Source organism: Bos indicus x Bos taurus, chromosome 11 (assembly GCF_003369695.1).
Source record: "Bos indicus x Bos taurus breed Angus x Brahman F1 hybrid chromosome 11, Bos_hybrid_MaternalHap_v2.0, whole genome shotgun sequence".
NCBI lineage: Eukaryota > Metazoa > Chordata > Mammalia > Artiodactyla > Bovidae > Bos > Bos indicus x Bos taurus.
In genome coordinates, this window is record NC_040086.1 from 41,096,815 (window position 1) to 41,110,395 (window position 13,581).

The following is a 13,581-nucleotide window of genomic DNA, read 5'->3' on the forward strand; positions in this document are numbered from 1 at the left end:
TCCAGGGGATCTTCTAATCCAGGGATCAAACTTGTGTTTCCTGCATTGGCAGGCAGATTCTTTACCACTGACCTACCAGGGAAGCCCTACCCATAAGTAAGTTGAGTAAAGCAGTTAAAGGTGGGTGGACTGTCCACATTCTTGCTGTATCTCTTTCTGCCTTTTTCTGTCCTTTCTTCTGCTTTTCTTCCATCCCTCCCTCACTGTCTCCAGTGGTGTATTAGATGTGAAGGACAGTAGATGGAAGATTGCAAGATAAGATTGCAAGATTGACCTAGGCCCACGTCTAGATCACCCAGTAGAGAATGAGCCCAATCAGAAATGGTATATACAGGAAAGGGGAGATGGAGTGTTAAGTCATTGAAATCTCAGGGGTCATTACTACAGCCTGTTCTGAATGATCTAGTGTTTCCTGTAGTATAAAGTTCATTAAAGGAACCAGAAGAATTTCAGTTTAATATGTTCTCACCTAGAACATATTTCTATAAAATGCTATCAACTATACTGATAAATCACATCCAGCAAAAACAGTTATGAATAGGTATTTTTGCATGTACAAAGTTGATTGTGGGTATGTGTATGCGTTCTAAGTTGCTTCAGTCACATCTGACCCTATGAACTATAGCCTGCCAGGCTCCTCTGTCCATGGGATTCTCCAGGCAAGAATACTGACGTGCATTGCCATGCCCTCCTCCAGGGGCTCCTCTTGACCCACGGATTGAACCCACTTCTCTTATGTCTCCTGCATTGGCAGGTGGGTTCTTTGCTACTAGCATCACCTGGGAAACCCTGTTGTGAGTATACAAGTAATCAAAGAAGAAATGGAAATGGATCAGTTATAGGAGTAGGGCCAACAAACAGCAGCAGAGGCCCTGGTTTCTCCCTCCCCTCTTCCTCATTCTTGATGTTTATTAGGTATCTTCTAGCTTCTGGGTATTTTCTAAAAGCTTTACTTGGATAATCTAAATTAATTTAGGTAGTATTATTTCCCTCATTTTACAAATCAGGAAACTGAAGGCCAATGAGGGGCCTTGCCCAAGGTCACATAGCTGGTAAGTGAGAGGATGAGATATGAAACACAGGGACTTCCTCCAGAGCCCATGAAATTAGCCCCTTCGTTGTGTTACTTAAGCCAGAGTTTCTTAAATGATGTCCACCATTGTGGGTTTGTAGATTTATATGCACAGTGCTGGGGCTTTTCAGGTGGCGCTGGTGGTAAAGAATCCACTTGCCAATGCAGGAGACAGAAGAGACAAGGTTTTGATCCAGGGTTGGGAGGATCTCCTGGAGGAGGGCATGGTGACCCACTCCAGTATTCTTGCCAGGACAATCCCTTAGATAGAGGAGCCTTGCAGGCTATGGCCCTAGGGTCAAAAATAGCTGGACACGACTGAAGCAACTTAGCACACATGCATTCATAAATAGTGCTGGGCATGGAGCCAATACTCCAAAAAAAAGAAAAAAAATTGGTTAATTTCTAGATGCTGGGCTTCCAGAAGCCAACTCATTCTGGTCTCTGAATTGATAAGGCTGAGGGTGCACTGCCTAATTCAGGACTACTGAGGCACCTGTGTTTGCAGCCCACCTTCATTTGGCTTCTTCTTTCTTGGTCAGAAATTCTGGTGGCTCCTTAAACCCAGAGACACCAAATGCTCAGAGCTCCTCTGGGAGAAGAAGATTATGTGTGGATTGGATTCGAAGAGCCCTATACCACAGAGAAATGCTTGGCCTGGGGCATACAAATCATCTTAAAGTACCCTCTGGCCATCTCCAAAGCTTGAGGAGCTTCCTTTGCCCTATTTGCACGATTCTGCTGATCTGACCATTTTTTATACTCTCCTTGGACCACAGGCTCTGTAAAACAAAGGAGTTGGTATAAGTGGCATCCAGGATGCTTTGCCAGCCAGCCAGATCATCTCTACCACCTATATTTCTTATTCCTCTTAATATTCCTTTTCCCATGTAGTGAAGGGTATTCAACCATTGGGTTACACAGACCTGGATTTGAATCCAAGCTGTAGCACTTAATAGAGGTTTGTTCCTGGGAAACTTTTTACTAAATCTCTCTAAATCTCTTCCATCCCATTTTTCTCAATTATGAAATGAGTATAATTGCACTGATTTAGTAGAACCCATAATTGGTTCTCAATGAGTGGTAACTTCCTTCACCATTTAGTTTCTGTCCATCTATACCTGTATCATATTACAAAGCCTAGTTAGTTACTGTATCTCTTCCTTGAAGTCTTCTCTGATGAATTTAACCATATGTATTATTTTTCCTCAAATTGCTTTTGCACTTACTTTCCTGTGCTCCACAAATAATCCTTCATTTTATGTGACATCTGAGTTGACATCCATAATCAAATCTTGTTTAGTCCTTCTTCCTTGTCTTGATTGTCCAACTGGTGTTCGGGTTAAGGAATAAGAGACTTTTTTGTCTGGCATTTCCCACAGAGCTGGGCACACGATAGGCAGCCAGTACATACTTCTTTTAACTGTCAACTCATTTATCTATAAACCAGCACAAGAAGATGGGGACAATTCAACAATTGCTTAATTTACTTTTGTAAGACACTGCATGTGGAAATGTGTGTGTGTGTGCTCGGCTATGTCCAGCTCTTTGTGATCCCATGGACTGTAGTCCACCCCTAAATGGGGAAAAAGTTGAGATGAAAAAAAAATGAGTGCACAGTAAATAGTCTAATGCAACTTGAGAAATAGAAACACTGATATCCAAGAGATGGAAAAAGTACATCTTGTTTGGAAAATTAGGATGAATGATATATGGTTTCCATTGCAATGGGCATTGTCTATTATTACATTTTATCCATCTCTAGTCCAACTGCTTCATCATCAAATATAACTGAAAAACTTCACCAAATTCATTTGGAATCAAACTGGAGGGCCTCTGCCTTGGGTGCATATAAGAGAACATTCCTTCTGTCTCACTTGGAATCCGGGTACTTATTCTAATGGACCCTAATGATGTAGACCTCCCCTCACCCAACATATTTCTTTAAAAGTAAATCTTATAATGCAAGGATATTTGTACATAAATTTCGAAGTATGTGTTTTAATTTTTTAAAAGCTAAACAGATATGTAGAGTAGAAAAGTAAAGTGTACACTTATGAAAAATCATCTGTAATCATTCCAGGACCCATGCAGAGGCTTTAACATTCTTCCTTCTATATGTCTGTGACCCAGCATATTAACTCTGTGAGCGTTTGCACCCTTATCTTCCACATCAGCCTCTGTTCAGTTACCTTTCAGTATCATTCACACTACACACATTCTTTTCCAGTGGAACATAAATCTTTTTCCTGCTTCAACAAAAAAAGTGCTTGGTGTAATCATACACCATCAGTTCCAGCCATATTTTGCTGGTTCTTTCTTTCCTTTTCTTTTTAAAAATTTTAAACTTCTCGGGATTATTAGTTTTTATCATATTGTTTCCATGAATAATTTTTGCCTACCCTTTGAAAATAAACCATACCTTTTTCCTTTTCTTTATTGAGTTAAGCGGGGTGGTGGGGGGAGATTTGAAAAGATTTGTAATTAAACTTACTACATGCTTCAATAAAGTAATCTATCATGAATCACCCTTTAACAAATTTGACATCTGTAATAAAACTTCACTTTTACATACCTCTTTATGTCAGCCCAGATCTTTTAATATTCTTAGCGAAGGAACCAAAATAATCATAGACTCTTTGTCAGTACAATTAGCATAAATACCCTGAATAATTTGGAAACATCTACACTTTAAACTTCACTGTGGCCTACTTTGTCTTAACATTTCAAGTTTTCTTTGCAGGGGAGGAAATAAGCCAGAATGTTACCCTTTTCTTGATCCTAATGTGAAATTCTCTTTCTGCATATCTAAATACATATCTGACTCAACCCGTTAGAAACCTTACCCACATCTTTATCTCATTCCCCACTCACTAGCTGGCCCATTCTGTTAAAGTTAAAAAGAATTATGAGTATAAGCCAAGAGAATGCTGAACTGCGGAAGTGTGTGATTTGAAGATGTTGGTGATAAGCATGGAGAATTACAACTACCCTGTTTAACTAGAATGTCATGTGTTTTCCTCACCACCCACCGAATCCCACTGGCAACTTAGAGGAATAGTATTTTGTTTGGGTCTGTGTCTCACTGTTGCAACTGTAATTGTAATTGAGCAAGCCTGTTTCTTATACAAGGCAATTAATTTCAAAAATATTTAGCCCATGTACTTTGGAAAAAGAAACCTGACTCACTTTAGCAATACTAAAGAATTTTTGTAATCTCACTATCTAAGACAAAAGAGGACTAATTTGGAATCTGGAGGACAAGGCTTGTTAGGATCTGGATTACCTAAAGTACAGGGGAGATAAACCTCTTTAACAATTTTCAGGATGCTTGGGCTATAGGCAGGCTTTATACAAATAAATATAAGTGCTGCTTTGCATAATAGGTAGTTATTATATAAAACCCAGTACCTAAAGTAAAGAAAAATAGCTTCAAAATAAATTTAATTATATTCACTGATTTGAAGCTGATACCATTAGGGATCACTACTCCCTTCTATAAAATTATCTCTCATCCCTCCCTCTGCAAGTCTTATTGTGAGAAAGAATATGCTGGACTGAATTGACAATCATTGAATCTCGCAGTTTGCTTTTTGTATTTTCAGTTAGTTATTAAAAGATTTGCTAATCATTCTTGTCCCATTTATTCTATCTTTATGGAATATTCCTTGGAGCAAAAATAGGTATTTAATTCTTCCTAAGAATCTTTGAATTCATAAACAACATTTTTAAGATCTATCTAAAATAAGGATGCCTTTAAATTCTATCATAGTAGTACGACATTGATATTAGAGTCTATAAACAAAGTCAGCTCCATGTACCATTTAGAGTTTGGGTTATACAGGAAGCATGGGTGATACTCAGATGTTTTCTTCTTGCTTCAAAATATAATGGTCAGCAACCACGCACTAAGAACACCGCTAGATACTTAGGGTCAAAGAAAATGGTTGGAAGATACAGTTTTTCCCCCATAAAAGTTTCCAGTCTGATTAGGGAGAAGGCTTGGAGCACAGGCAGAGGACGATCCTGCTATAGATCATACATACAAACAGAATTGGTGGGGGAATGTTCTGGTGTAGTCAAAGGGATATTCTGGAAGAGAGAGCATGTGAACCAGGTCTTGGAGAAAGGAAAAAGGAAACACGGTAGGCAGGGTGGAGCAGAGCAGACTAGAGCAAAGCTATGAACAGCATAGAGTGAACAGCATGTCGGCCCACATTCTTATGAATATGGGGATGGTGAAAAGAACCGTGGACTGAAAGTCAGAAGAAATATGAAACATTTAATGTTTCTGACATTCTGCTTCTTCATCTGTAAAGTAGAATAATTATACCTACTTGGCTTATCTTATAGAAGAGTTAATGGCTCACAAATAGTATATGTGGAAGTGCCTTGTAAGTTGTAAATCCAAGTTGTGTTCATCATTGTTATACTTATGATTGTGTATGTGGGAGTCAGTGTCAGAGAGAAGCAGAAGAGGACACCTAAGAAGGTCACTGCTAGTGGAAAGGAGGTTGGGTTTGCTTTAGGAGCTAGAACTAGCTGCAGGGGAACTTACACGGTACAATTAGACTTTAAAAATACTTCCTGATACTGTAATAGGTGATAATGATGAAAAGTCAGTGACTGAGAAGACAGACGTAGGCTCTGCTCTCCTCGATCTTATGATCTTTTTCTTTCCAGAACTTTGACCTTATGCCAAAACTGCAGAATCTTAATCATGACCACACTATTACCTCTTTCAAAAATATCATTTTAATTATGGCCTCTTGAAGACTTAAACACATTGGGAAAAGATGACTAAATGTTAAGTCATATAAAAATGCCAGGTGCTGTGAAAATCTTCCTAAGCTTTTTATAGAGGAAAGAATAGGATAAAAATAGTTTTTGAGGAATATTACTTTGCTGTGGGTGTGAAGAATGTATTAATAAGTGTAGCAAAGACATTTACTGTTTCCTGAGTATCTGAGAGCCCCTTTTTATATCCCAGGCCTTTCCCAACTAGCAATGCAGCATTGCTAATTCTGGCCTGTGGGCCATGAACCGACATGTTTTCCTTTTGGTCCAGGGGTTCCCAAACTTCGAGATCTAATGCCTGATAATCTGAGGTGGAGCTGATGTAATAATAATAGAGATAAAGCACACAATAGGTGTCATGTGCTTGAGTCATCCCGAAACCATCCCCCCCGCCATCTGTGGAAAAATTGTCTTCTACGAAACCGGTCCCTGGTGCCCAAAGGTTGGGTCCGCTGTTATAAGCAATGCATTCGGGAGTCAGTGTGTGACCCTCCAGTTCTCTCTCCCCCGGTTAGAGTAATTCTGGAGGCCCCTGGTTAGGATGGAGAAACCCCAGATGGAAGCAACTTGTATCTCTGAGTCACTTTGTGCTGGTCGCTGCTTTGGAAAGGTGTTAGAAACTGCAGCAGACTTTGTGTGAGCGTGAAATAAAGTCTTTTGGCTCAAACGCTGAGTCCTAGCCTGACTCTTACAGTGAGATAGGCTGGTGATAATCAGACCTGCTAAACGACAGGAGTCTTCTAGAGATGAGATGATGTAGAGTTGGGAAAGGCCTTGAATGCTGTACTATAGTTCATGGCCCGTGTGTAATGTCACTCAACCTTTCACCCATTAATAAAAGGCTGCAGATTGAAAACCAATGAAACACATTTTTGTTAGTCTTTTCAAGGTTATATAAAACATAAATTAACAAAGACATAGCAAAAAACTGAGGGCTAAACCCCAAGAGTGGTTGTTAGGTCCACAAGATGGTATCCGCTGAGGAGACAGAAATGTGGGATACTATCTACCCTGGCAGAAGCTGCTGCAGTTTTCCCACGTTCACAGTCTCTGCCGATGACAGAGCAAGCCAGAAATGACTCTGCACATCTACTGCCATGTCTTGTGGGCTTTGTTTACTGTATGGGCAGTTTTTCAATGAAGAGAGGCATTTCAATTATTCCCAGTAGCCATGTGCCTGTTGACATCTTGATGCTGTATAGGAATGAGTTAGTGAGCTTTAGCCTCTGGAGCTAAATACATTTTATCAGGAAACAATTTCAGCAATTGACTCTCATCTGGTCATGTTACTTATATCTTGTTATCTCTCAAGGGCTCTGTAATTAAAGCAGGTGTGTGTCCTCTTAAATTAGAGATGTGGCAACTGTAGATATTGTAGTAAGTTCTAACAGGAGACCCTAATGACTGCTAGATTCAGTATAATGAAGCTGGTGGGAATGTTTGGCCAGGAAAAGTGTCAAAATAGGCAAATATTAATATATCCCAAAGTGATGGGATTAGAGGATACACCATAACTGAACCAGGAAACATTGCAAAGAAGGTCTCAAAGACCCCTTCTTTCATTGCTTCCTCTCTCCCTCCCTCCCATCTTTCCATCCACTCTTCCTACCTTCTTTCCCTTCTTCCCTCCGTCCTTATTCTTCCTCTCTTTCTCCTTTTCCTCGTTTCCCTCCTTCCCTGCTTCCTCCCTCTCTATAAATAGACCAAAGAAGATTTTTTTAGATGTTTTTCCAATATTAAATGTGACAAGTAAGACAGATCTGCTTGCTTTTTTATTAACTCATATTCTAATAATCAAATGACCCAAAACTACTTTAGTGGCAGTTTATGGAATGGAGGAGAAAGAAACACTATTGAGGTAAGAAGAAAGTAAGAAGAAAAATAGGACAAAGAAGACATGAGAAGGAAAATTAGGAAAGGAGAGTGGTGGTATTTGTCTTGAGGCACATGGAGTGGGGGATAATAAAGACTTCCTCTGAATATATGTGTTTTGCAAAGGTAATCCCACATAAATAATCTTTACTGTGCTTTACTGTATTTATATATTTACTGTTAATTACTGTACTCAGTGCTCTTACATTTACTTTTTAAAATTAAGACTTTATTTTTTTTATTTTTTAAGAGCACTTTAGGTTCATAGGGAAGCTGAGAAGGTACAGAGATTTCCCATGTACTCCCAGCCCACCATGCACAGGGCCCCCTGTCCCCCTGCCCCCCAACTAGAAATCAACATCTCCTACTAGTGTGATTGATGCACTTGTTACAGCTGATGAACCTATTGATACACTGACACATCATAGTAACCTAAAGTCCATAGCTTACATTACAGTTCACTTTTGGTGTACATTCTATGGATTGGGACGAATGTAAAATTACGTATCTGTCATTATAATATCAGTTCAGTCATTCAGTCATGTCTGACTCTTTGCAACCCCAGGGACTGTAGCACGCCAGTCCTCCCTGTCCATCACCAACTCCCGGAGTTTACTCAAACTAATGTCCATTGAGTCAGTGATGCCATCCATCCATCTCACCCTCTGTCACCCCTTCTCCTCCCGCCTTCAATCTTTCTCAGCATCAGAGTCTTTTCCAAAGAGTCAGTTCTTTGCCTCAGGTGGTCAAAGGATTGCAATTTCAGCTTCAGCATCAGTCCTTCCAATGAATATTCAGGACTGATTTCCTTTAGGATGGACTGGTTGGATCTCCTTGCAGTCCAAGGGACTCTCAAGAGTCTTTTCCAACACTACAGTTCAAAAGCATCAATACTTCAGCGCTCAGCTGTCTTTATAGTCCAATTCTCACATCCGTACATAACTACTAGAAAAACCATAGCCTTGATGGACTTTTGTTGGCAAAGTGATGTCTTTGCTTTTTAATATGCTCTCTAGGTTGGTCATAACTTTTCTTCCAAGGAGTAAGCGTCTTTTAATTTCATTGCTGCAGTCACCATCTGCAGTGATTTTGGAGCCCCCAAAAATAAAGTCTGTCACTGTTTCCATTGCTTCCCCATCTATTTGCCATGAAGTGATGGGACCAGATGCCATGATCTTCGTTTTCTGAAAGTTGAGCTTTAAGCCAACTTTTTCAGGCTCCTCTTTCACCACCATCATCAAGAAGCTCTTTAGTTCCTCTTCACTTTCTGCCATAAGGGTGGTGTCATCTGCATATCTGAGGTTATTGATATTTCTCCCAACAATCTTGATTCCAGGTTGTGCTTTGTCCAGCCCAATGTTTCTCATGAGTACTCTGCATATAAGTTAAATAAACAGGTTGACAATATACAACCTTGATGTACTCCTTTCCAATTTAGAACCAGTCTGTTGTTCTATGTCCAGTTCTAACTGGACATTATAATATCATACAGTGAATTTTCCCCTATTCCCTTTCCCTGACCTACCACCTCCCGCATCCCCTGACAACCTCTGATCCTTTTACTGTCTTCATAGTTTTGCCTTTTCCAGACTATCATGTAATTGGAATCATAGAGTATGTGGCCATTTAAGATTAGCTTCTTTCACTTAGTAATACACATTTACGTTTCCTCCATGTCTTTTCATGGCTTGATAGCTTAGTTTTTGAGAGGAACCTAAAATGATCTCTTTAAGTGATTCTACAGCAAGAACTATGTAGCTGCCCCGATCCTCATTCCCTTGTTGCCCTCAGCCCCAGTAAGCAATCCCTGTGCTTGCATTTGGCTTCCTACGTCCAGCTGCCCTCAGCTTCTCTACCGCAGGGTTTTCTCCCAGGCCTTAGTTTAAGGTGGAGCCATGAAAGACGGGGACCCAGAGCTCCCGGGTCAGGGCGACTCAGCTGTGAACTGGATCAGAGGGTAGGTGCCCCACCTTCTAATCCTGCAGAGAAACAGTTCTGAGTTTCATTTCTTCCCAGTTCCTTAGGGGTCGCAAAGGGAATAAGCCTGAGGTGTCCACAGTGATAATCAGCTCAAGACTCACTCTGACTTTTCTTTCCCTCCTCTTCTGACTCATCCACCCCATTCCTTCACTCCAGCTTCCTGGATTCAGAACCAAGTAACTGCAGTTCACCAGGCTCTGGTCTGTTTTTGCTTTTGTAGACTCCAAATTAAGATACATTATTGCCACCATAAAATGTGTTTCAAACTTGATGCCTTTATTCATTTGATCAGATTTTCAACTGTTTGGGGAATAAGTTGTATTGAAATATGTTTACATAGACAAACAGCTCCTGAAAGGATGAAAAGCAGAATCATGGGACAGTTTATTCCCTCAAAAAAATTTCACTGGTCAGCCTAGATGCTTAACTGGTGCTTTCAGGGTTATTATTGGAGGTGCTAATTGGTTAGTACACAACACAGCTTGTTATGGCATTACAAGGGGAAAATGTTAAAAGTAATGTATTATTTTTATTACCTTTTTCTCAGTCCCACAACTATTGAGAACCATTTAACCTCTCAGTTATTAAGGATTTTTTTTTTTCCTTTAGAGATGACAAATGCCTGATGATTTCTCTGTCCTTAGGGCAAGGCTAAATCTTGGTGTGCAGCCTGAACCAAACCGATAAATATAATTATTATTTCTGTATATTTGATGATGAAAGGGTTTCAGGCTCCACAGACCGATCTTTCTGTTGCCAACTGCGTGCTGCCGAAATTTTGATTAAAGGCTCACTGAAGTAGTTTATCAGTGTTTGTTTGGTTTCAGGAAGTAAAATATGTGAGCTCAATATGAATGACAGACCACATCCAGCAAGAGCATTTGTTTCATCAGCCTGGGAAACTCAGAATCCTTGCTGTAGATAATGTATGAGGAAGATATTTTCCCTTCTCAGATTTGCATAGTGCTCAATAGTCCTCTGATTCCAGACATATTATGTTCTGTGGTAGCTTTCCTTGCCTCCATCTTCCTCTTGCAAATGTGAATGTGCTAGAATACAGACATCATTAAAAAAAAAATAATTTAAACCCTTCAAATTCCCCTGTCTGGAAAATGTTTATACAATTTGTAACAGAGAAGCCCAAAGCACTGCTGAAGACAGCCAAAATATTTTGCTGACTTTTTGAAGGGATCATTTCTAGGCAGGGAAAAAAAAATATACTGATCCTGATAAAAGAGGAAAGAAGGAGTGAAAAAGCAGGTTCTGATTTTGGTTCTTTCATAAAATAGTAAGAAAAATATATGAAGACATTCTTTGAAAAATCCTAAAATGGATGAGGATAGGCTATGTAATGCCATTTGGCCTCCTGAATCAAAGCAAACAAAAAAAGTTAGGGGCACTCTAATTAGTCTACTGGTTTCTCTATGTGTATAAGAGAAAGAGGGGGTATGACAGAGAGATGAGGGGAGAGATGGAGAGAGAGAGAAAAGGAAAAAGAAAAAGGAGAGGGAGGGAGAGAGAGTGTGAGACAGAGAGAAAGAAAAGAGAGGGAACAACTTGGTGAAAGAGGTGAGAAATGCACACACACACACACAAAACCATTATATGGATATTTCCAGGGTTCACTTGGATTGTAGAATGGAAGTTTCATTTTTAGTGCATACTCTCCTACCCCTAAATGGAAAACTTTAATTAATACAAATAGACTTTTGATAGATTGCAATTATTTACATCTTATGAAATTTGAACTATTTATCCTAATCAAGCCTTTTAACATTAAGGATTTTGAGTCATTTTCTTATGATTCTCATGAACCTGAGCCTCTGTCGTTCTGTATGTACACACCACGTGCAGGAGTGATTACCAAAACAAAACAAGACAGACATCAGAGAGGGATACCTTCCTTTCTTTCTGTGGAGCGAAACTGCAAGAAGCAAAGATATTCACTGTCTATTGTAACTTTAGTGGTTTTCCAAATTGCCTGCAATACAGCAAGCTCTTTGTTCAGACCTTTTAAAATAACACAAACAGAAAACATGCAGAACATTGGGAGTGAAGGCTGACAGTGTCTTTTCAGCTGATGAGACTTGAGGGGTAAAAAAAAAAAGAAAGTAATAATAATAAAAACAACCTACACAATATGAATTAGAAAGAAATACCTGTCTTTACCTTTTAGATTTTGGGGCTTCTCTTCATTTGTAATATAATCTTTATATTTTGAAATGGTGGTTTATGTCCTTTTTTCCCCCCTTTTATTTTCTTTCATTAAAAAAAAAAAGCCCTTCTGTGTGTGGGATAAACACACAGTGAGGTGTATGATAAGCACTACAGTAATTTTGAAAATGTGTATTATTTGGCAAAATAGTCTGTAATAATTTTAGCCCATTGTGTACATCTGTATTTGAACACTTCTTTAAAAGTGAATTTTTGATCTGATGGACCGTAATAACTTCTTCTGCAGCAGATCCCTCTCAGATGCTGAATTATTGGGCCTCCACTGCAGTTATGGTTTATTGGGTAAATAATAGTCTGACTGTACCAAGGCAAGAGTTATGGATGGGCCAATGTACATGTTGTCTGCCTATGAATCTTGCCATAGTTTCATTGAAAAGAATTACTAGAGTATACAGGCCAATGGGAAGGGCAGGAGTCCCTTAGGATAATCATAGCTGTTCCCACTACACTCTTCAAGGTCTTTTGTTCTTCCTTTCTCATTAGAACATGACAGCAGCTCTGAGGGGTCAGTGTTGGGAGCCAATGAGAAAGCTGAATTTAAGTGACTCACCGGGACCCTTGGGACTCTTCAGATGGAGAACTTGGCTGTGAAGGTGGGTCTCTCTCTGTGTGTGCTGGGCAGCTGCTTCCTCCTCCTCAGAGTCCGTAGCAGGTGTAGAGCAAAGAGCTTTAGATGTAGCATTTCACTTGAAAGTAAAAAAAAAAGAAGATTAATATGACGTTTAAATGTCAACAGTGTTCAAGTCTGGTCACATTTTGAGATCAAAAGAGAGAAAAACCATTTTAAGAAATTAGCAGGAAGAGAGTGGTCCTATTGAAAGGAAGAATTAGTCGTTTTATTTAAAAGCTGAAGTCCTAGGTTTGGAAATGCAGATGGCAAGGACCTTAACTGTAGTCATAGGTATATGGAACGAGGTGCCCGTTCAGTAATGTCACCAGGAGTGTTTTTCAGCAAATGGCCCAAATTGTGTATTTCTTAAAATAAATTTCTTTTGAAAAAACAAGACAGATTTTCAGAACTGAGTTTATTCTAGGAACTTACGTTCAGGAATTTCAAAATGTACTCCAAGGTGGCCTTATCAGAGTTGATAAATTAAGAATTTCCCAAATTCTCCTTGCTGCTGCTAAGTCACTTCAGTCGTGTCCAACTCTGTGTGACCCCATAGACGGCAGCCCACCAGGCTCCCCCATCTCTGGGATTCTCCAGGCAAGAAGACTGGAGTGGGTTGCCATTTCCTTCTCCAATGCATGGGAGTGAAAAGTGAAAAGTGAAAGTGAAGTCGCTCAGTCCTGCCTGCCCCTTAGCGACCCCATGGACTGCAGCCTATTAGGATCCTCCATCCATGGTAGTTTCCAGGCTAGAGTACTGGAGTAGGGTGCCATTGCCTTCTCCGCAAATTCTCCTTAGTAAAAGGCAAAAAGATTTCATCCCTTTTGCCTTTTACTAAGCCTATTTGTTCTTGCTGATGGGATTATATCTCAAATATTTTTTTTTTTTTTGCAGTTGAAAGGTAAATATTTATTGCTACAATCTTCTGTACAACTCACTCAGCTTAGCATTGTTGGATATAATAACATGAGTGAGATATTATGCCTGCTGTATTAGTTTTTATTGCTGTTTTATA

The 13,581-nt window shown here is 39.6% G+C and overlaps 1 long non-coding RNA gene across 7 annotated transcripts in view; it reads left to right on the forward strand.

The window, feature by feature from the left end:
* LOC113901227 overlaps window positions 1–13,581 on the forward strand; it is a 688,350-nt gene that overhangs the window by 310,607 nt on the left and 364,162 nt on the right. For 6 of the 7 annotated variants that reach the window (XR_003513357.1, XR_003513358.1, XR_003513361.1 and 3 more), the window contains exon 4: window positions 12,440–12,549. The exons of the other annotated variant lie outside the window; for it this stretch is intronic. This is a non-coding gene — a long non-coding RNA (uncharacterized LOC113901227). The remainder of the gene's footprint in view (window positions 1–12,439; window positions 12,550–13,581) is intronic. 7 annotated transcript variants of the gene reach the window in all.